The 23,954-nt window shown below is 40.3% G+C and overlaps 1 protein-coding gene across 4 annotated transcripts in view; it reads right to left on the reverse strand.

Moving 5' to 3' along the window:
- CFAP221 (cilia and flagella associated protein 221) overlaps nucleotides 1–23,954 on the reverse strand; it is a 270,181-nt gene that overhangs the window by 192,558 nt on the left and 53,669 nt on the right. The window lies entirely within an intron of this gene.

Raw genomic sequence — 23,954 nt, forward strand, 5'->3', positions numbered from 1 at the left:
ACTGTACAACATCCTCACTATTACGTGGCCTAAGTGACATTTCTGTATGTTCTGTGACTTGTTCTATTCATTGCATCCATACTTTGCTTATTCTGCCCCACTCTGCAACATCCTCACTATTACGTGGCCTGAGAGATATTTCTGTATGTTCTGTGACTTGGTCTATTCATTGCATCCATACTTTGCTTATTATGCCACACTGTGCAACATCCTCACTATTACGTGGCCTGAGTGATATTTCTGTATGTTCTGTGACTTGTTCTATTCATTGCATCCATACTTTGCTTATTCTGCCCCACTGTGCAACATTCTCACTATTACGTGGCCTGAGTAATATTTCTGTATGTTCTATGATTTGTTCTATTCATTGCATCCATACTTTGCGTATTCTGCCCCACTGTACAAAGTTCTCACTATTACGTGGCCTGAGTGACATTTCTGTATATTATGCGATTTGTTCTATTCTTTGCATCCATACTTTGCTTATTCTGCCCCACTGTGCAACGTCCTCACTATTACGTGGCCTGAGTGACATTTCTGTATGTTCTGTGACTTGTTCTATTCATTGCATCCATACTTTGCTTATTCTGCCCCACTGTACAACATCCTCACTATTACGTGGCCTGAGTGACATTTCTGTATGTTCTGTGACTTGTTCTATTCATTGCATCCATACTTTGCTTATTCTGCCCCACTGTACAACGTCCTCACTATTACGTGGCCTTAGTGATATTTCTGTATGTTCTGTGATTTGTTCTATTCATTTGATCCATACTTTGCTTATTCTGCCCCACTGTACAACGTCCTCACTATTACGTGGCCTGAGTGATATTTCTGTATGTTCTGTGATTTGTTCTATTCATTACATCCATACTTTGCTTATTCTGCCCCACTGTACAACGTCCTCACTATTACGTGGCCTGAGTGATATTTCTGTATGTTGGTGATTTTTTCTATTCATTGCATCCATACTTTGTTTATTCTGCCCCACTGTGCAACGTCCTCACTATTACGTGGCCTGAGTGATATTTCTGTATGTTCTGTGATTTGTTCTATTCATTGCATCCATACTTTGCTTATTCTGCCCCACTGTGCAACGTTCTTACTATTACGTGGCCTGAGTGACATTTCTGTATGTTGGTGATTTGTTCTATTCATTGCATCCATACTTTGCTTATTCTGTCCCACTGTACAACGTCCTCACTATTACGTGGCCTGAGTGATATTTCTGTATGTTGGTGATTTTTTATATTCATTGCATCCATACTTTGCTTATTCTGCCCCACTGTGCAACGTCCTCACTATTACGTGGCCTGAGTGATAATTCTGTATGTTATGCGATTTGTTCTATTCATTGCATCCATACTTTGCTTATTCTGCCCCACAGTGCAACATTATCACTATTACGTGGCCTGAGTGATAATTCTGTAAGTTATGTGACTTGTTCTCTTCATTGCATCCATACTTTGCTTATTCTGCCCCACTGTGCAACGTCCTCACTATTATGTGGCCTGAATGACATTTCTGTATGCTCTGTGACTTGTTCTCTTCATTGCATCCATACTTTGCTTATTCTGCCCCACTGTACAACGTCCTCACTATTACGTGGCCTAAGTGATATTTCTGTATGTTATGTGACTTGTTCTATTCATTGCATCATACTTTGCTTATTCCGCCCCACTGTATATCCTCACTATTACGTGGCCTGAGTCATATTTCTGTAAGTTATGTGATTTGTTTTATTCATTGCATCCATACTTTACTTATTCTGCCCCACTCTGCAACGTCCTCACTATTACGTGGCCTGAGTGATATTTCTGTATGTTATGTGACTTGTTCTATTCATTGCATCCATACTTTGCTTATTCTGCCCCACTGTACAACGTCCTCACTATAACGTACCCTCAGTGACATTTCGGTATGTTATTTGACTTGTTCTATTCATTGCATCCATACTTTGCTTATTCTGCCCCACTGTACAACGTCCTCACTATTACGTGGCCTGAGTGATATTTCTGTATGTTCTGTGATTTGTTCTATTCATTGCATCCATACTTTGCTTATTCTGCCACACTGTGCAACGTCCTCACTATTACGTGGCCTGAGTGATATTTATGTATGTTATGTGACTTGTTCTATTAATTGCATCCATACTTTGCCTATTCTGCCCCACTGTACAACGTCCTCACTATTACGTGGCCTGAGTGACATTTCTGTATGCTCTGTGACTTGTTCTATTCATTGCATCCATACTTTGCTTATTCTGCCCCACTGTGCAACGTCCTCACTATTACGTGGCCTGAGTGACATTTCTGTATGTTCTGTGACTTGTTCTATTCATTGCATCCATACTTTGCTTATTCCGTCCCACTGTGCAACGTCCTCACTATTACGTGGCCTGAGTGATATTTCTGTATGCTCTGTGACTTGTTCTCTTCATTGCATCCATACTTTGCTTATTCTGCCCCACTGTGCAACGTTCTCACTATTACGTGGCCTGAGTAATATTTCTGTATGTTCTATGATTTGTTCTATTCATTGCATCCATACTTTGCTTATTCTGCCCCACTGAGCAACATCCTCACTATTACGTGGCCTGAGTGATATTTCTGTATGTTCTGTGATTTGTTCTATTCATTGCATCCATACTTTGCTTATTCTGCCCACTGTGCAACGTCCTCACTATTACGTGGCCTGAGTGATATTTCTGTATGTTCTGTGATTTTTTCTATTCATTGCATCCGTAGTTTGCTTATTCTGCCCCACTGTACAACGTCCTCACTATTACGTGGCCTGAGTGATATTTCTGTATGTTGGTGATTTTTTCTATTCATTGCATCCATACTTTGCTTATTCTGCCCCACTCTACAACGTCCTCACTATTACGTGGCCTGAGTGATAATTCTGTATGTTCTGTGATTTGTTCTATTCATTGCATCCATACTTTGCTTATTCTGCCCCACAGTGCAACATTATCACTATTACGTGGCCTGAGTGATATTTCTGTATGTTCTGTGATTTGTTCTATTCATTGCATCCATACTTTGCTTATTCTGCCCCACTGTACAACGTCCTCACTATTACGTGGCCTGAGTGATTATTCGGTATGTCATGTGATTTGTTCTATTCATTGCATCCATACTTTGCTTATTCTGCCCCACTCTGCAACATCCTCACTATTACGTGGCCTGGGTGATATTTCTGTATGTTCTGTGACTTGTTCTATTCATTTGATCCATACTTTGCTTATTCTGCCCCACTTTGCAACATCCTCACTATTACGTGGCCTGAGAGATATTTCTGTATGTTCTGTGACTTGGTCTATTCATTGCATCCATACTTTGCTTATTCTGCCCCACTGTACAACGTCCTCACTATTACGTGGCCTGAGTGATATTTCTGTATGTTGGTGATTTTTTCTATTCATTGCATCCATACTTTGTTTATTCTGCCCCACTGTGCAACGTCCTCACTATTACGTGGCCTGAGTGATATTTCTGTATGTTCTGTGATTTGTTCTATTCATTGCATCCATACTTTGCTTATTCTGCCCCACTGTGCAACGTTCTTACTATTACGTGGCCTGAGTGACATTTCTGTATGTTGGTGATTTGTTCTATTCATTGCATCCATACTTTGGTAATTCTGTCCCACTGTACAACGTCCTCACTATTACGTGGCCTGAGTGATATTTCTGTATGTTGGTGATTTTTTATATTCATTGCATCCATACTTTGCTTATTCTGCCCCACTGTGCAACGTCCTCACTATTACGTGGCCTGAGTGATAATTCTGTATGTTATGCGATTTGTTCTATTCATTGCATCCATACTTTGCTTATTCTGCCCCACAGTGCAACATTATCACTATTACGTGGCCTGAGTGATAATTCTGTGTTATGTGACTTGTTCTCTTCATTGCATCCATACTTTGCTTATTCTGCCCCACTGTGCAACGTCCTCACTATTATGTGGCCTGAATGACATTTCTGTATGCTCTGTGACTTGTTCTCTTCATTGCATCCATACTTTGCTTATTCTGCCCCACTGTACAACGTCCTCACTATTACGTGGCCTAAGTGATATTTCTGTATGTTATGTGACTTGTTCTATTCATTGCATCATACTTTGCTTATTCCGCCCCACTGTATATCCTCACTATTACGTGGCCTGAGTCATATTTCTGTAAGTTATGTGATTTGTTCTATTCATTGCATCCATACTTTGCTTATTCTGCCCCACTCTGCAACGTCCTCACTATTACGTGGCCTGAGTGATATTTCTGTATGTTATGTGACTTGTTCTATTCATTGCATCCATACTTTGCTTATTCTGCCCCACTGTACAACGTCCTCACTATAACGTACCCTCAGTGACATTTCGGTATGTTATTTGACTTGTTCTATTCATTGCATCCATACTTTGCTTATTCTGCCCCACTGTACAACGTCCTCACTATTACGTGGCCTGAGTGATATTTCTGTATGTTCTGTGATTTGTTCTATTCATTGCATCCATACTTTGCTTATTCTGCCACACTGTGCAACGTCCTCACTATTACGTGGCCTGAGTGATATTTATGTATGTTATGTGACTTGTTCTATTAATTGCATCCATACTTTGCCTATTCTGCCCCACTGTACAACGTCCTCACTATTACGTGGCCTGAGTGACAATTCTGTATGCTCTGTGACTTGTTCTATTCATTGCATCCATACTTTGCTTATTCTGCCCCACTGTGCAACGTCCTCACTATTACGTGGCCTGAGTGACATTTCTGTATGTTCTGTGACTTGTTCTATTCATTGCATCCATACTTTGCTTATTCCGTCCCACTGTGCAACGTCCTCACTATTACGTGGCCTGAGTGATATTTCTGTATGCTCTGTGACTTGTTCTCTTCATTGCATCCATACTTTGCTTATTCTGCCCCACTGTGCAACGTTCTCACTATTACGTGGCCTGAGTAATATTTCTGTATGTTCTATGATTTGTTCTATTCATTGCATCCATACTTTGCTTATTCTGCCCCACTGAGCAACATCCTCACTATTACGTGGCCTGAGTGATATTTCTGTATGTTCTGTGATTTGTTCTATTCATTGCATCCATACTTTGCTTATTCTGCCCACTGTGCAACGTCCTCACTATTACGTGGCCTGAGTGATATTTCTGTATGTTCTGTGATTTGTTCTATTCATTGCATCCGTAGTTTGCTTATTCTGCCCCACTGTACAACGTCCTCACTATTACGTGGCCTGAGTGATATTTCTGTATGTTGGTGATTTTTTCTATTCATTGCATCCATACTTTGCTTATTCTGCCCCACTCTACAACGTCCTCACTATTACGTGGCCTGAGTGATAATTCTGTATGTTCTGTGATTTGTTCTATTCATTGCATCCATACTTTGCTTATTCTGCCCCACAGTGCAACATTATCACTATTACGTGGCCTGAGTGATATTTCTGTATGTTCTGTGATTTGTTCTATTCATTGCATCCATACTTTGCTTATTCTGCCCCACTGTACAACGTCCTCACTATTACGTGGCCTGAGTGATTATTCGGTATGTCATGTGATTTGTTCTATTCATTGCATCCATACTTTGCTTATTCTGTCCCACTCTGCAACATCCTCACTATTACGTGGCCTGGGTGATATTTCTGTATGTTCTGTGACTTGTTCTATTCATTTGATCCATACTTTGCTTATTCTGCCCCACTTTGCAACATCCTCACTATTACGTGGACTGAGAGATATTTCTGTATGTTCTGTGACTTGGTCTATTCATTGCATCCATACTTTGCTTATTCTGCCCCACTGTACAACGTCCTCACTATTACGTGGCCTGATATTACGTGGCCTGAGTGATATTTCTGTATGTTCTGTGATTTGTTCTATTCATTGCATCCATACTTTGCTTATTCTGCCCCACTGTGCAACGTTCTTACTATTACGTGGCCTGAGTGACATTTCTGTATGTTGGTGATTTGTTCTATTCATTGCATCCATACTTTGCTTATTTTGTCCCACTGTACAACGTCCTCACTATTACGTGGCCTGAGTGATATTTCTGTATGTTGGTGATTTTTTATATTCATTGCATCCATACTTTGCTTATTCTGCCCCACTGTGCAACGTCCTCACTATTACGTGGCCTGAGTGATAATTCTGTACGTTATGCGATTTGTTCTATTCATTGCATCCATACTTTGCTTATTCTGCCCCACAGTGCAACATTATCACTATTACGTGGCCTGAGTGATAATTCTGTAAGTTATGTGACTTGTTCTCTTCATTGCATCCATACTTTGCTTATTCTGCCCCACTGTGCAACGTCCTCACTATTACGTGGCCTGAATGACATTTCTGTATGCTCTGTGACTTGTTCTCTTCATTGCATCCATACTTTGCTTATTCTGCCCCACTGTACAACGTCCTCACTATTACGTGGCCTAAGTGATATTTCTGTATGTTATGTGACTTGTTCTATTCATTGCATCATACTTTGCTTATTCCGCCCCACTGTATATCCTCACTATTACGTGGCCTGAGTCATATTTCTGAAAGTTATGTGATTTATTCTATTCATTGCATCCATACTTTGCTTATTCTGCCCCACTCTGCAACGTCCTCACTATTACGTGGCCTGAGTGATATTTCTGTATGTTATGTGACTTGTTCTATTCATTGCATCCATACTTTGCTTATTCTGCCCCACTGTACAACGTCCTCACTATAACGTACCCTCAGTGACATTTCGGTATGTTATTTGACTTGTTCTATTCATTGCATCCATACTTTGCTTATTCTGCCCCACTGTACAACGTCCTCACTATTACGTGGCCTGAGTGATATTTCTGTATGTTCTGTGATTTGTTCTATTCATTGCATCCATACTTTGCTTATTCTGCCACACTGTGCAACGTCCTCACTATTACGTGGCCTGAGTGATATTTATGTATGTTATGTGACTTGTTCTATTAATTGCATCCATACTTTGCCTATTCTGCCCCACTGTACAACGTCCTCACTATTACGTGGCCTGAGTGACATTTCTGTATGCTCTGTGACTTGTTCTATTCATTGCATCCATACTTTGCTTATTCTGCCCCACTGTGCAACGTTCTCACTATTACGTGGCCTGAGTGACATTTCTGTATGTTCTGTGACTTGTTCTATTCATTGCATCCATACTTTGCTTATTCCGTCCCACTGTGCAACGTCCTCACTATTACGTGGCCTGAGTGATATTTCTGTATGCTCTGTGACTTGTTCTCTTCATTGCATCCATACTTTGCTTATTCTGCCCCACTGTGCAACGTTCTCACTATTACGTGGCCTGAGTAATATTTCTGTATGTTCTATGATTTGTTCTATTCATTGCATCCATACTTTGCTTATTCTGCCCCACTGTACTACGTCCTCACTATTACGTGGCCTGAGTGATATTTCTGTATGTTCTGAGATTTGTTCTATTCATTGCATCCATACTTTGCTTATTCTGCCCCACTGTACAACGTCCTCACTATTACGTGGCATGAGTGATTATTCGGTATGTCATGTGATTTGTTCTATTCATTGCATCCATACTTTGCTTATTCTGCCCCACTCTGCAACATCCTCACTATTACGTGGCCTGGGTGATATTTCTGTATGTTCTGTGACTTGTTCTATTCATTTGATCCATACTTTGCTTATTCTGCCCCACTCTGCAACATCCTCACTATTACGTGGCCTGAGAGATATTTCTGTATGTTCTGTGACTTGGTCTATTCATTGCATCCATACTTTGCATATTCTGCCCCACTGTACAACGTCCTCACTATTACGTGGCCTGAGTGATATTTCTGTATGTTCTGTGATTTGTTCTATTCATTGCATCCATACTTTGCTAATTCTGCCCCACTGTGCAACATCCTCACTATTACGTGGCCTGTGTGATAATTTTGTATTTTATGCGATTTGTTCTATTCATTGCATCCATACTTTGCTTATTCTGCCCCACTGAGCAACATCCTCACTATTACGTGGCCTGAGTGATATTTCTGTATGTTCTGTGATTTGTTCTATTCATTGCATCCATACTTTGCTTATTCTGCCCCACTGTGCAACGTCCTCACTATTACGTGGCCTGAGTGATAATTCTGTATGTTATGCGATTTGTTCTATTCATTGCATCCATACTTTGCTTATTCTGCCCCACTGTACAACGTCCTCACTATTACGTGGCCTGAGTGATATTTCTGTATGCTCTGTGATTTGTTCTATTCATTGCATCCATACTTTGCTTATTCTGCCCCACTGTGCAACGTCCTCACTATTACGTGGCCTGAGTGATATTTCTGTATGTTATGTGACTTGTTCTATTCATTGCATCCATACTTTGCTTATTCTGCCCCACTGTACAACGTCCACACTATTACGTACCCTCAGTGACATTTCGGTATATTATTTGACTTGTTCTATTAATTGCATCCATACTTTGCTTATTCTGCCCCACTGTACAACGTCCTCACTATTACGTGGCATGAGTGATATTTCTGTATGTTCTGTGATTTGTTCTATTCATTGCATCCATACTTTGCATATTCTGCCACACTGTGCAACGTCCTCACTATTACGTGGCCTGAGTGATATTTATGTATGTTATGTGACTTGTTCTATTAATTGCATCCATACTTTGCCTATTCTGCCCCACTGTACAACGTCCTCACTATTACGTGGCCTGAGTGATATTTCTGTATGTTCTGTGATTTGTTCTATTCATTGCATCCATACTTTGCTTATTCTGCCCCACTGTACAACGTCCTCACTATTACGTGGCCTGAGTGACATTTCTGTATGTTCTGTGACTTGTTCTATTCATTGCATCCATACTTTGCTTATTCCGTCCCACTGTGCAACGTCCTCACTATTACGTGGCCAGAGTGATATTTCTGAATGCTCTGTGACTTGTTCTCTTCATTGCATCCATACTTTGCTTATTCTGCCCCACTGTGCAACGTTCTCACTATTACGTGGCCTGAGTGATAATTCTGTATGTTCTGTGATTTGTTCTATTCATTGCATCCATACTTTGCTTATTCTGCCCCACAGTGCAACATTATCACTATTACGTGGCCTGAGTGATATTTCTGTATGTTCTGTGATTTGTTCTATTCATTGCATCCATACTTTGCTTATTCTGCCCCACTGTACAACGTCCTCACTATTACGTGGCCTGAGTGATATTTCAGTATGCTCTGTGATTTGTTCTATTCATTGCATCCATACTTTGCTTATTCTGCCCCACTGTACAACGTTCTCACGATTACGTGGCCTGAGTGATATTTCTGTATGCTCTGTGATTTGTTCTATTCATTGCATCCATACTTTGCTTATTCAGCCCCACTGTACAACGTTCTCCCTATTACGTGACCTGAGTGATATTTCTGTATATTATGTTATTTGTTCTCTTCATTGCATCCATACTTTGCTTATTCTGCCCCACTGTGCAACAAATTCACTATTACGTGGCCTGAGAGATATTTCTGTATGTTCTGTGACTTGGTCTATTCATTGCATCCATACTTTGCTTATTATGCCCCACTATACATGCTCACTATTACGTGGCCTGAGTGATATTTCTGTATGTTCTGTGACTTGTTCTATTCATTGCATCCATACTTTGCTTATTCTGCCCCACTGTGCAACATTCTCACTATTACGTGGCCTGAGTGACATTTCTGTATGTTATGCAATTTGTTCTATTCATTGCATCCATACTTTGCTTATTCTTCCCCACTGTGCAACAAATTCACTATTACGTGGCCTGAGAGATATTTCTTTATGTTCTGTGACTTGTTCTCTTCATTGCATCCATACATTGCTTATTCTGCCCCACTGTACAACGTCCTCACTATTACGTGGCCTAAGTGACATTTCTGTATGTTCTGTGACTTGTTCTATTCATTGCATCCATACTTTGCTTATTCTGCCCCACTCTGCAACATCCTCACTATTACGTGGCCTGAGAGATATTTCTGTATGTTCTGTGACTTGGTCTATTCATTGCATCCATACTTTGCTTATTATGCCACACTGTGCAACATCCTCACTATTACGTGGCCTGAGTAATATTTCTGTATGTTCTATGATTTGTTCTATTCATTGCATCCATACTTTGCTTATTCTGCCCCACTGTACAAAGTTCTCACTATTACGTGGCCTGAGTGACATTTCTGTATATTATGCGATTTGTTCTATTCTTTGCATCCATACTTTGCTTATTCTGCCCCACTGTGCAACGTCCTCACTATTACGTGGCCTGAGTGACATTTCTGTATGTTCTGTGATTTGTTCTATTCATTGCATCCATACTTTGCTTATTCTGCCCCACTGTACAACGTCCTCACTATTACGTGGCCTGAGTGACATTTCTGTATGTTCTGTGACTTGTTCTATTCATTGCATCCATACTTTGCTTATTCCGTCCCACTGTGCAACGTCCTCACTATTACGTGGCCAGAGTGATATTTCTGAATGCTCTGTGACTTGTTCTCTTCATTGCATCCATACTTTGCTTATTCTGCCCCACTGTGCAACGTTCTCACTATTACGTGGCCTGAGTAATATTTCTGTATGTTCTATGATTTGTTCTATTCATTGCATCCATACTTTGCTTATTCTGCCCCACTGTACTACGTCCTCACTATTACGTGGCCTGAGTGATATTTCTGTATGTTCTGAGATTTGTTCTATTCATTGCATCCATACTTTGCTTATTCTGCCCCACTGTACAACGTCCTCACTATTACGTGGCCTGAGTGATAATTCTGTATGTTCTGTGATTTGTTCTATTCATTGCATCCATACTTTGCTTATTCTGCCCCACAGTGCAACATTATCACTATTACGTGGCCTGAGTGATATTTCTGTATGTTCTGTGATTTGTTCTATTCATTGCATCCATACTTTGCTTATTCTGCCCCACTGTACAACGTCCTCACTATTACGTGGCCTGAGTGATATTTCAGTATGCTCTGTGATTTGTTCTATTCATTGCATCCATACTTTGCTTATTCTGCCCCACTGTACAACGTTCTCACGATTACGTGGCCTGAGCGATATTTCTGTATGCTCTGTGATTTGTTCTATTCATTGCATCCATACTTTGCTTATTCAGACCCACTGTACAACGTTCTCCCTATTACGTGACCTGAGTGATATTTCTGTATATTATGTTATTTGTTCTCTTCATTGCATCCATACTTTGCTTATTCTGCCCCACTGTGCAACAAATTCACTATTACGTGGCCTGAGAGATATTTCTGTATGTTCTGTGACTTGGTCTATTCATTGCATCCATACTTTGCTTATTATGCCCCACTATACATCCTCACTATTACGTGGCCTGAGTGATATTTCTGTATGTTCTGTGACTTGTTCTATTCATTGCATCCATACTTTGCTTATTCTGCCCCACTGTGCAACATTCTCACTATTACGTGGCCTGAGTGACATTTCTGTATGTTATGCAATTTGTTCTATTCATTGCATCCATACTTTGCTTATTCTTCCCCACTGTGCAACAAATTCACTATTACGTGGCCTGAGAGATATTTCTTTATGTTCTGTGACTTGTTCTCTTCATTGCATCCATACATTGCTTATTCTGCCCCACTGTACAACGTCCTCACTATTACGTGGCCTAAGTGACATTTCTGTATGTTCTGTGACTTGTTCTATTCATTGCATCCATACTTTGCTTATTCTGCCCCACTCTGCAACATCCTCACTATTACGTGGCCTGAGAGATATTTCTGTATGTTCTGTGACTTGGTCTATTCATTGCATCCATACTTTGCTAATTATGCCACACTGTGCAACATCCTCACTATTACGTGGCCTGAGTAATATTTCTGTATGTTCTATGATTTGTTCTATTCATTGCATCCATACTTTGCTTATTCTGCCCCACTGTACAAAGTTCTCACTATTACGTGGCCTGAGTGACATTTCTGTATATTATGCGATTTGTTCTATTGTTTGCATCCATACTTTGCTTATTCTGCCCCACTGTGCAACGTCCTCACTATTACGTGGCCTGAGTGACATTTCTGTATGTTCTGTGACTTGTTCTATTCATTGCATCCATACTTTGCTTATTCTGCCCCACTGTACAACGTCCTCACTATTACGTGGCCTGAGTGATATTTCTGTATGTTCTGTGATTTGTTCTATTTATTGCATCCATACTTTGCTTATTCTGCCACACTGTACAACGTCCTCACTATTACGTGGCCTGAGTGATATTTCTGTATGTTCTGTGATTTGTTCTATTCATTGCATCCATACTTTGCTTATTCTGCCCCACTGTACAACGTCCTCACTATTACGTGGCCTGAGTGATATTTCAGTATGCTCTGTGATTTGTTCTATTCATTGCATCCATACTTTGCTTATTCTGCCCCACTGTACAACGTTCTCACGATTACGTGGCCTGAGTGATATTTATGTATGTTATGTGACTTGTTCTATTAATTGCATCCATACTTTGCCTATTCTGCCCCACTGTACAACGTCCTCACTATTACGTGGCCTGTGTGATAATTTTGTATGTTATGCGATTTGTTCTATTCATTGCATCCATACTTTGCTTATTCTGCCCCACTGTACAACGTCCTCACTATTACGTACCCTCAGTGACATTTCGGTATATTATTTGACTTGTTCTATTCATTGCATCCATACTTTGCTTATTCTGCCCCACCTTACAACGTCCTCACAATTACGTGGCATGAGTAATATTTCTGTATGTTCTGTGATTTGTTCTATTCATTGCATCCATACTTTGCATATTCTGCCACACTGTGCAACGTCCTCACTATTACGTGGCCTGAGTGATATTTATGTATGTTATGTGACTTGTTCTATTAATTGCATCCATACTTTGCCTATTCTGCCCCACTGTACAACGTCCTCACTATTACGTGGCCTGAGTGACATTTCTGTATGCTCTGTGACTTGTTCTATTCATTGCATCCATACTTTGCTTATTCTGCCCCACTGTACAACGTCCTCACTATTACGTGGCCTGAGCGACATTTCTGTATGTTCTGTGACTTGTTCTATTTATTGCATCCATACTTTGCTTATTCTGCCCCACTGTGCAACGTCCTCACTATTACGTGGCCTGAGTGATATTTCTGAATGCTCTGTGACTTGTTCTCTTCATTGCATCCATACTTTGCTTATTCTGCCCCACTGTGCAACGTTCTCACTATTACGTGGCCTGAGTAATATTTCTGTATGTTCTATGATTTGTTCTATTCATTGCATCCATACTTTGCTTATTCTGCCCCACTCTGCAACATCCTCACTATTACGTGGCCTGGGTGATATTTCTGTATGTTCTGTGATTTGTTCTATTCATTGCATCCGTAGTTTGCTTATTCTGCCCCACTGTACAACGTCCTCACTATTACGTGGCCTGAGTGATATTTCTGTATGTTGGTGATTTTTTCTATTCATTGCATCCATACTATGCTTATTCTGCCCCACTCTGCAACGTCCTCACTATTACGTGGCCTGAGTGATAATTCTGTATGTTCTGTGATTTGTTCTATTCATTGCATCCATACTTTGCTTATTCTGCCCCACTGTGCAACATTATCACTATTACGTGGCCTGAGTGATATTTCTGTATGTTCTGTGATTTGTTCTATTCATTGCATCCATACTTTGCTTATTCTGCCCCACTGTACAACGTCCTCACTATTACGTGGCCTGAGTGATTATTCGGTATGTCATGTGACTTGTTCTATTCATTAGATCCATACTTTGCTTATTCTGCCCCACTTTGCAACATCCTCACTATTACGTGGCCTGAGAGATATTTCTGTATGTTCTGTGACTTGGTCTATTCATTGCATCCATACTTTGCTTATTCTGCCCCACTGTACAACGTCCTCACTATTACGTGGCCTGAGTGATATTTCTGTATGTTCTGTGATTTGTTCTATTCATTGCATCCATACATTGCTTATTCTGCCCCACTGTGCAACGTCCTCACTATTACGTGGCCTGTGTGATAATTTTGTATGTTATGCGATTTGTTCTATTCATTGCATCCATACTTTGCTTATTCTGCCCCACTGAGCAACATCCTCACTATTACGTGGCCTGAGTGATATTTCTGTATGTTCTGTGATTTGTTCTATTCATTGCATCCATACTTTGCTTATTCTGCCACACTGTGCAACGTCCTCACTATTACGTGGCCTGAGTGATATTTCTGTATGTTCTGTGATTTGTTCTATTCATTGCATCCGTAGTTTGCTTATTCTGCCCCACTGTACAACGTCCTCACTATTACGTGGCCTGAGTGATATTTCTGTATGTTATGTGACTTGTTCTATTCATTGCATCCATACTTTGCTTATTCTGCCCCACTGTACAACGTCCTCACTATTACGTACCCTCAGTGACATTTTGGTATATTATTTGACTTGTTCTATTCATTGCATCCATACTTTGCTTATTCTGCCCCACTGTACAACGTACTCACTATTACGTGGCATGAGTAATATTTCTGTATGTTCTGTGATTTGTTCTATTCATTGCATCCATACTTTGCATATTCTGCCACACTGTGCAACGTCCTCACTATTACGTGGCCTGAGTGATATTTATGTATGTTATGTGACTTGTTCTATTCATTGCATCCATACTTTGCCTATTCTGCCCCACTGTACAACGTCCTCACTATTACGTGGCCTCAGTGACATTTCTGTATGCTCTGTGACTTGTTCTATTCATTGCATCCATACTTTGCTTATTCTGCCCCACTGTACAACGTCCTCACTATTACGTGGCCTGAGTGACATTTCTGTATGTTCTGTGACTTGTTCTATTCATTGCATCCATACTTTGCTTATTCTGCCCCACTGTGCAACGTCCTCACTATTACGTGGCCTGAGTGATATTTCTGAATGCTCTGTGACTTGTTCTCTTCATTGCATCCATACTTTGCTTATTCTGCCCCACTGTGCAACGTTCTCACTATTACGTGGCCTGAGTAATATTTCTGTATGTTCTATGATTTGTTCTCTTCATTGCATCCATACTTTGCTTATTCTGCCCCACTGTGCAACGTTCTCACTATTACGTGGCCTGAGTAATATTTCTGTATGTTCTATGATTTGTTCTATTCATTGCATCCATACTTTGCTTATTCTGCCCCACTGTACTACGTCCTCACTATTACGTGGCCTGAGTGATATTTCTGTATGTTCTGAGATTTGTTCTATTCATTGCATCCATACTTTGCTTATTCTGCCCCACTGTACAACGTCCTCACTATTACGTGGCCTGAGTGATTATTCGGTATGTCATGTGATTTGTTCTATTCATTGCATCCATACTTTGCTTATTCTGCCCCACTCTGCAACATCCTCACTATTACGTGGCCTGGGTGATATTTCTGTATGTTCTGTGACTTGTTCTATTCATTTGATCCATACTTTGCTTATTCTGCCCCACTTTGCAACATCCTCACTATTACGTGGCCTGAGAGATATTTCTGTATGTTCTGTGACTTGGTCTATTCATTGCATCCATACTTTGCTTATTCTGCCCCACTGTACAACGTCCTCACTATTACGTGGCCTGAGTGATATTTCTGTATGTTCTGTGATTTGTTCTATTCATTGCATCCATACATTGCTTATTCTGCCCCACTGTGCAACGTCCTCACTATTACGTGGCCTGTGTGATAATTTTGTATGTTATGCGATTTGTTCTATTCATTGCATCCATACTTTGCTTATTCTGCCCCACTGAGCAACATCCTCACTATTACGTGGCCTGAGTGATATTTCTGTATGTTCTGTGATTTGTTCTATTCATTGCATCCATACTTTGCTTATTCTGCCCCACTGTGCAACGTCCTCACTATTACGTGGCCTGAGTGATATTTCTGTATGTTCTGTGATTTGTTCTATTCATTGCATCCGTAGTTTGCTTATTCTGCCCCACTGTACAACGTCCTCACTATTACGTGGCCTGAGTGATATTTCTGTATGTTGGTGATTTTTTCTATTCATTGCATCTATACTTTGCTTATTCTGCCCCACTCTGCAACGTCCTCACTATTACGTGGCCTGAGTGATAATTCTGTATGTTCTGTGATTTGTTCTATTCATTGCATCCATACTTTGCTTATTCTGCCCCACAGTGCAACATTATCACTATTACGTGGCCTGATTGATATTTCTGTATGTTCTGTGATTTGTTCTATTCATTGCATCCATACTTTGCTTATTCTGCCCCACTGTACAACGTCCTCACTATTACGTGGCCTGAGTGATATTTCAGTATGCTGTGTGATTTGTTCTATTCATTGCATCCATACTTTGCTTATTCTACCCCACTGTACAACGTTCTCACGATTACGTGGCCTGAGTGATATTTCTGTATGCTCTGTGATTTGTTCTATTCATTGCATCCATACTTTGCTTATTCTGCCCCACTGTACAACGTTCTCACTATTACGTGACCTGAGTGATATTTCTGTATATTATGTTATTTGTTCTCTTCATTGCATCCATACTTTGCTTATTCTGCCCCACTGTGCAACAAATTCACTATTACGTGGCCTGAGAGATATTTCTGTATGTTCTGTGACTTGGTCTATTCATTGCATCCATACTTTGCTTATTATGCCCCACTATACATCCTCACTATTACGTGGCTTGAGTGATATTTCTGTATGTTCTGTGACTTGTTCTATTCATTGCATCCATACTTTGCTTATTCTGCCCCACTGTGCAACATTCTCACTATTACGTGGCCTGAGTGACATTTCTGTATGTTATGCAATTTGTTCTATTCATTGCATCCATACTTTGCTTATTCTGCCCCACTGTGCAACAAATTCACTATTACGTGGCCTGAGAGATATTTCTTTATGTTCTGTGACTTGTTCTCTTCATTGCATCCATACATTGCTTATTCTGCCCCACTGTACAACGTCCTCACTATTACGTGGCCTAAGTGACATTTCTGTATGTTCTGTGACTTGTTCTATTCATTGCATCCATACTTTGCTTATTCTGCCCACTCTGCAACATCCTCACTATTACGTGGCCTGAGAGATATTTCTGTATGTTCTGTGACTTGGTCTATTCATTGCATCCATACTTTGCTTATTATGCCACACTGTGCAACATCCTCACTATTACGTGGCCTGAGTGATATTTCTGTATGTTCTGTGACTTGTTCTATTCATTGCATCCATACTTTGCTTATTCTGCCCCACTGTGCAACATTCTCACTATTACGTGGCCTGAGTAATATTTCTGTATGTTCTATGATTTGTTCTATTCATTGCATCCATACTTTGCTTATTCTGCCCCACTGTACAAAGTTCTCACTATTACGTGGCCTGAGTGACATTTCTGTATATTATGCGATTTGTTCTATTCTTTGCATCCATACTTTGCTTATTCTGCCCCACTGTGCAACGTCCTCACTATTACGTGGCCTGAGTGACATTTCTGTATGTTCTGTGACTTGTTCTATTCATTGCATCCATACTTTGCTTATTCTGCCCCACTGTACAACATCCTCACTATTACGTGGCCTGAGTGACATTTCTGTATGTTCTGTGACTTGTTCTATTCATTGCATCCATACTTTGCTTATTCTGCCCCACTGTACAACGTTCTCACTATTACGTGACCTGAGTGATATTTCTGTATATTATGTTATTTGTTCTCTTCATTGCATCCATACTTTGCTTATTCTGCCCCACTGTGCAACAAATTCACTATTACGTGGCCTGAGAGATATTTCTGTATGTTCTGTGACTTGGTCTATTCATTGCATCCATACTTTCCTTATTATGCCCCACTATACATCCTCACTATTACGTGGCCTGAGTGATATTTCTGTATGTTCTGTGACTTGTTCTATTCATTGCATCCATACTTTGCTTATTCTGCCCCACTGTGCAACATTCTCACTATTACGTGGCCTGAGTGACATTTCTGTATGTTATGCAATTTGTTCTATTCATTGCATCCATACTTTGCTTATTCTGCCCCACTGTGCAACAAATTCACTATTACGTGGCCTGAGAGATATTTCTTTATGTTCTGTGACTTGTTCTCTTCATTGCATCCATACATTGCTTATTCTGCCCCACTGTACAACGTCCTCACTATTACGTGGCCTAAGTGACATTTCTGTATGTTCTGTGACTTGTTCTATTCATTGCATCCATACTTTGCTTATTCTGCCCCACTCTGCAACATCCTCACTATTACGTGGCCTGAGAGATATTTCTGTATGTTCTGTGACTTGGTCTATTCATTGCATCCATACTTTGCTTATTATGCCACACTGTGCAACATCCTCACTATTACGTGGCCTGAGTGATATTTCTGTATGTTCTGTGACTTGTTCTATTCATTGCATCCATACTTTGCTTATTCTGCCCCACTGTGCAACATTCTCACTATTACGTGGCCTGAGTAATATTTCTGTATGTTCTATGATTTGTTCTATTCATTGCATCCATACTTTGCGTATTCTGCCCCACTGTACAAAGTTCTCACTATTACGTGGCCTGAGTGACATTTCTGTATATTATGCGATTTGTTCTATTCTTTGCATCCATACTTTGCTTATTCTGCCCCACTGTGCAACGTCCTCACTATTACGTGGCCTGAGTGACATTTCTGTATGTTCTGTGACTTGTTCTATTCATTGCATCCATACTTTGCTTATTCTGCCCCACTGTACAACATCCTCACTATTACGTGGCCTGAGTGACATTTCTGTATGTTCTGTGACTTGTTCTATTCATTGCATCCATACTTTGCTTATTCTGCCCCACTGTACAACGTCCTCACTATTACGTGGAGTTAGTGATATTTCTGTATGTTCTGTGATTTGTTCTATTCATTTGATCCATACTTTGCTTATTCTGCCCCACTGTACAACGTCCTCACTATTACGTGGCCTGAGTGATATTTCTGTATGTTCTGTGATTTGTTCTATTCATTACATCCATACTTTGCTTATTCTGCCCCACTGTACAACGTCCTCACTATTACGTGGCCTGAGTGATATTTCTGTATGTTGGTGATTTTTTCTATTCATTGCATCCATACTTTGTTTATTCTGCCCCACTGTGCAACGTCCTCACTATTACGTGGCCTGAGTGATATTTCTGTATGTTCTGTGATTTGTTCTATTCATTGCATCCATACTTTGCTTATTCTGCCCCACTGTGCAACGTTCTTACTATTACGTGGCCTGAGTGACATTTCTGTATGTTGGTGATTTGTTCTATTCATTGCATCCATACTTTGCTTATTCTGTCCCACTGTACAACGTCCTCACTATTACGTGGCCTGAGTGATATTTCTGTATGTTGGTGATTTTTTATATTCATTGCATCCATACTTTGCTTATTCTGCCCCACTGTGCAACGTCCTCACTATTACGTGGCCTGAGTGATAATTCTGTATGTTATGCGATTTGTTCTATTCATTGCATCCATACTTTGCTTATTCTGCCCCACAGTGCAACATTATCACTATTACGTGGCCTGAGTGATAATTCTGTAAGTTATGTGACTTGTTCTCTTCATTGCATCCATACTTTGCTTATTCTGCCCCACTGTGCAACGTCCTCACTATTATGTGGCCTGAATGACATTTCTGTATGCTCTGTGACTTGTTCTCTTCATTGCATCCATACTTTGCTTATTCTGCCCCACTGTACAACGTCCTCACTATTACGTGGCCTAAGTGATATTTCTGTATGTTATGTGACTTGTTCTATTCATTGCATCATACTTTGCTTATTCCGCCCCACTGTATATCCTCACTATTACGTGGCCTGAGTCATATTTCTGTAAGTTATGTGATTTGTTTTATTCATTGCATCCATACTTTACTTATTCTGCCCCACTCTGCAACGTCCTCACTATTACGTGGCCTGAGTGATATTTCTGTATGTTATGTGACTTGTTCTATTCATTGCATCCATACTTTGCTTATTCTGCCCCACTGTACAACGTCCTCACTATAACGTACCCTCAGTGACATTTCGGTATGTTATTTGACTTGTTCTATTCATTGCATCCATACTTTGCTTATTCTGCCCCACTGTACAACGTCCTCACTATTACGTGGCCTGAGTGATATTTCTGTATGTTCTGTGATTTGTTCTATTCATTGCATCCATACTTTGCTTATTCTGCCACACTGTGCAACGTCCTCACTATTACGTGGCCTGAGTGATATTTATGTATGTTATGTGACTTGTTCTATTAATTGCATCCATACTTTGCCTATTCTGCCCCACTGTACAACGTCCTCACTATTACGTGGCCTGAGTGACATTTCTGTATGCTCTGTGACTTGTTCTATTCATTGCATCCATACTTTGCTTATTATGCCACACTGTGCAACATCCTCACTATTACGTGGCCTGAGTGATATTTCTGTATGTTCTGTGACTTGTTCTATTCATTGCATCCATACTTTGCTTATTCTGCCCCACTGTGCAACATTCTCACTATTACGTGGCCTGAGTAATATTTCTGTATGTTCTATGATTTGTTCTATTCATTGCATCCATACTTTGCTTATTCTGCCCCACTGTACAAAGTTCTCACTATTACGTGGCCTGAGTGACATTTCTGTATATTATGCGATTTGTTCTATTCTTTGCATCCATACTTTGCTTATTCTGCCCCACTGTGCAACGTCCTCACTATTACGTGGCCTGAGTGACATTTCTGTATGTTCTGTGACTTGTTCTATTCATTGCATCCATACTTTGCTTATTCTGCCCCACTGTACAACATCCTCACTATTACGTGGCCTGAGTGACATTTCTGTATGTTCTGTGACTTGTTCTATTCATTGCATCCATACTTTGCTTATTCTGCCCCACTGTACAACGTTCTCACTATTACGTGACCTGAGTGATATTTCTGTATATTATGTTATTTGTTCTCTTCATTGCATCCATACTTTGCTTATTCTGCCCCACTGTGCAACAAATTCACTATTACGTGGCCTGAGAGATATTTCTGTATGTTCTGTGACTTGGTCTATTCATTGCATCCATACTTTCCTTATTATGCCCCACTATACATCCTCACTATTACGTGGCCTGAGTGATATTTCTGTATGTTCTGTGACTTGTTCTATTCATTGCATCCATACTTTGCTTATTCTGCCCCACTGTGCAACATTCTCACTATTACGTGGCCTGAGTGACATTTCTGTATGTTATGCAATTTGTTCTATTCATTGCATCCATACTTTGCTTATTCTGCCCCACTGTGCAACAAATTCACTATTACGTGGCCTGAGAGATATTTCTTTATGTTCTGTGACTTGTTCTCTTCATTGCATCCATACATTGCTTATTCTGCCCCACTGTACAACATCCTCACTATTACGTGGCCTAAGTGACATTTCTGTATGTTCTGTGACTTGTTCTATTCATTGCATCCATACTTTGCTTATTCTGCCCCACTCTGCAACATCCTCACTATTACGTGGCCTGAGAGATATTTCTGTATGTTCTGTGACTTGGTCTATTCATTGCATCCATACTTTGCTTATTATGCCACACTGTGCAACATCCTCACTATTACGTGGCCTGAGTGATATTTCTGTATGTTCTGTGACTTGTTCTATTCATTGCATCCATACTTTGCTTATTCTGCCCCACTGTGCAACATTCTCACTATTACGTGGCCTGAGTAATATTTCTGTATGTTCTATGATTTGTTCTATTCATTGCATCCATACTTTGCGTATTCTGCCCCACTGTACAAAGTTCTCACTATTACGTGGCCTGAGTGACATTTCTGTATATTATGCGATTTGTTCTATTCTTTGCATCCATACTTTGCTTATTCTGCCCCACTGTGCAACGTCCTCACTATTACGTGGCCTGAGTGACATTTCTGTATGTTCTGTGACTTGTTCTATTCATTGCATCCATACTTTGCTTATTCTGCCCCACTGTACAACATCCTCACTATTACGTGGCCTGAGTGACATTTCTGTATGTTCTGTGACTTGTTCTATTCATTGCATCCATACTTTGCTTATTCTGCCCCACTGTACAACGTCCTCACTATTACGTGGCCTTAGTGATATTTCTGTATGTTCTGTGATTTGTTCTATTCATTTGATCCATACTTTGCTTATTCTGCCCCACTGTACAACGTCCTCACTATTACGTGGCCTGAGTGATATTTCTGTATGTTCTGTGATTTGTTCTATTCATTACATCCATACTTTGCTTATTCTGCCCCACTGTACAACGTCCTCACTATTACGTGGCCTGAGTGATATTTCTGTATGTTGGTGATTTTTTCTATTCATTGCATCCATACTTTGTTTATTCTGCCCCACTGTGCAACGTCCTCACTATTACGTGGCCTGAGTGATATTTCTGTATGTTCTGTGATTTGTTCTATTCATTGCATCCATACTTTGCTTATTCTGCCCCACTGTGCAACGTTCTTACTATTACGTGGCCTGAGTGACATTTCTGTATGTTGGTGATTTGTTCTATTCATTGCATCCATACTTTGCTTATTCTGTCCCACTGTACAACGTCCTCACTATTACGTGGCCTGAGTGATATTTCTGTATGTTGGTGATTTTTTATATTCATTGCATCCATACTTTGCTTATTCTGCCCCACTGTGCAACGTCCTCACTATTACGTGGCCTGAGTGATAATTCTGTATGTTATGCGATTTGTTCTATTCATTGCATCCATACTTTGCTTATTCTGCCCCACAGTGCAACATTATCACTATTACGTGGCCTGAGTGATAATTCTGTAAGTTATGTGACTTGTTCTCTTCATTGCATCCATACTTTGCTTATTCTGCCCCACTGTGCAACGTCCTCACTATTATGTGGCCTGAATGACATTTCTGTATGCTCTGTGACTTGTTCTCTTCATTGCATCCATACTTTGCTTATTCTGCCCCACTGTACAACGTCCTCACTATTACGTGGCCTAAGTGATATTTCTGTATGTTATGTGACTTGTTCTATTCATTGCATCATACTTTGCTTATTCCGCCCCACTGTATATCCTCACTATTACGTGGCCTGAGTCATATTTCTGTAAGTTATGTGATTTGTTTTATTCATTGCATCCATACTTTACTTATTCTGCCCCACTCTGCAACGTCCTCACTATTACGTGGCCTGAGTGATATTTCTGTATGTTATGTGACTTGTTCTATTCATTGCATCCATACTTTGCTTATTCTGCCCCACTGTACAACGTCCTCACTATAACGTACCCTCAGTGACATTTCGGTATGTTATTTGACTTGTTCTATTCATTGCATCCATACTTTGCTTATTCTGCCCCACTGTACAACGTCCTCACTATTACGTGGCCTGAGTGATATTTCTGTATGTTCTGTGATTTGTTCTATTCATTGCATCCATACTTTGCTTATTCTGCCACACTGTGCAACGTCCTCACTATTACGTGGCCTGAGTGATATTTATGTATGTTATGTGACTTGTTCTATTAATTGCATCCATACTTTGCCTATTCTGCCCCACTGTACAACGTCCTCACTATTACGTGGCCTGAGTGACATTTCTGTATGCTCTGTGACTTGTTCTATTCATTGCATCCATACTTTGCTTATTCTGCCCCACTGTGCAACGTCCTCACTATTACGTGGCCTGAGTGACATTTCTGTATGTTCTGTGACTTGTTCTATTCATTGCATCCATACTTTGCTTATTCCGTCCCACTGTGCAACGTCCTCACTATTACGTGGCCTGAGTGATATTTCTGTATGCTCTGTGACTTGTTCTCTTCATTGCATCCATACTTTGCTTATTCTGCCCCACTGTGCAACGTTCTCACTATTACGTGGCCTGAGTAATA

The sequence above is a fragment of the Taudactylus pleione genome, unplaced genomic scaffold (genome assembly GCF_031769625.1).
Source record: "Taudactylus pleione unplaced genomic scaffold, aTauple2 ptg000173l, whole genome shotgun sequence".
In the NCBI taxonomy this organism is placed as follows: domain Eukaryota; kingdom Metazoa; phylum Chordata; class Amphibia; order Anura; family Myobatrachidae; genus Taudactylus; species Taudactylus pleione.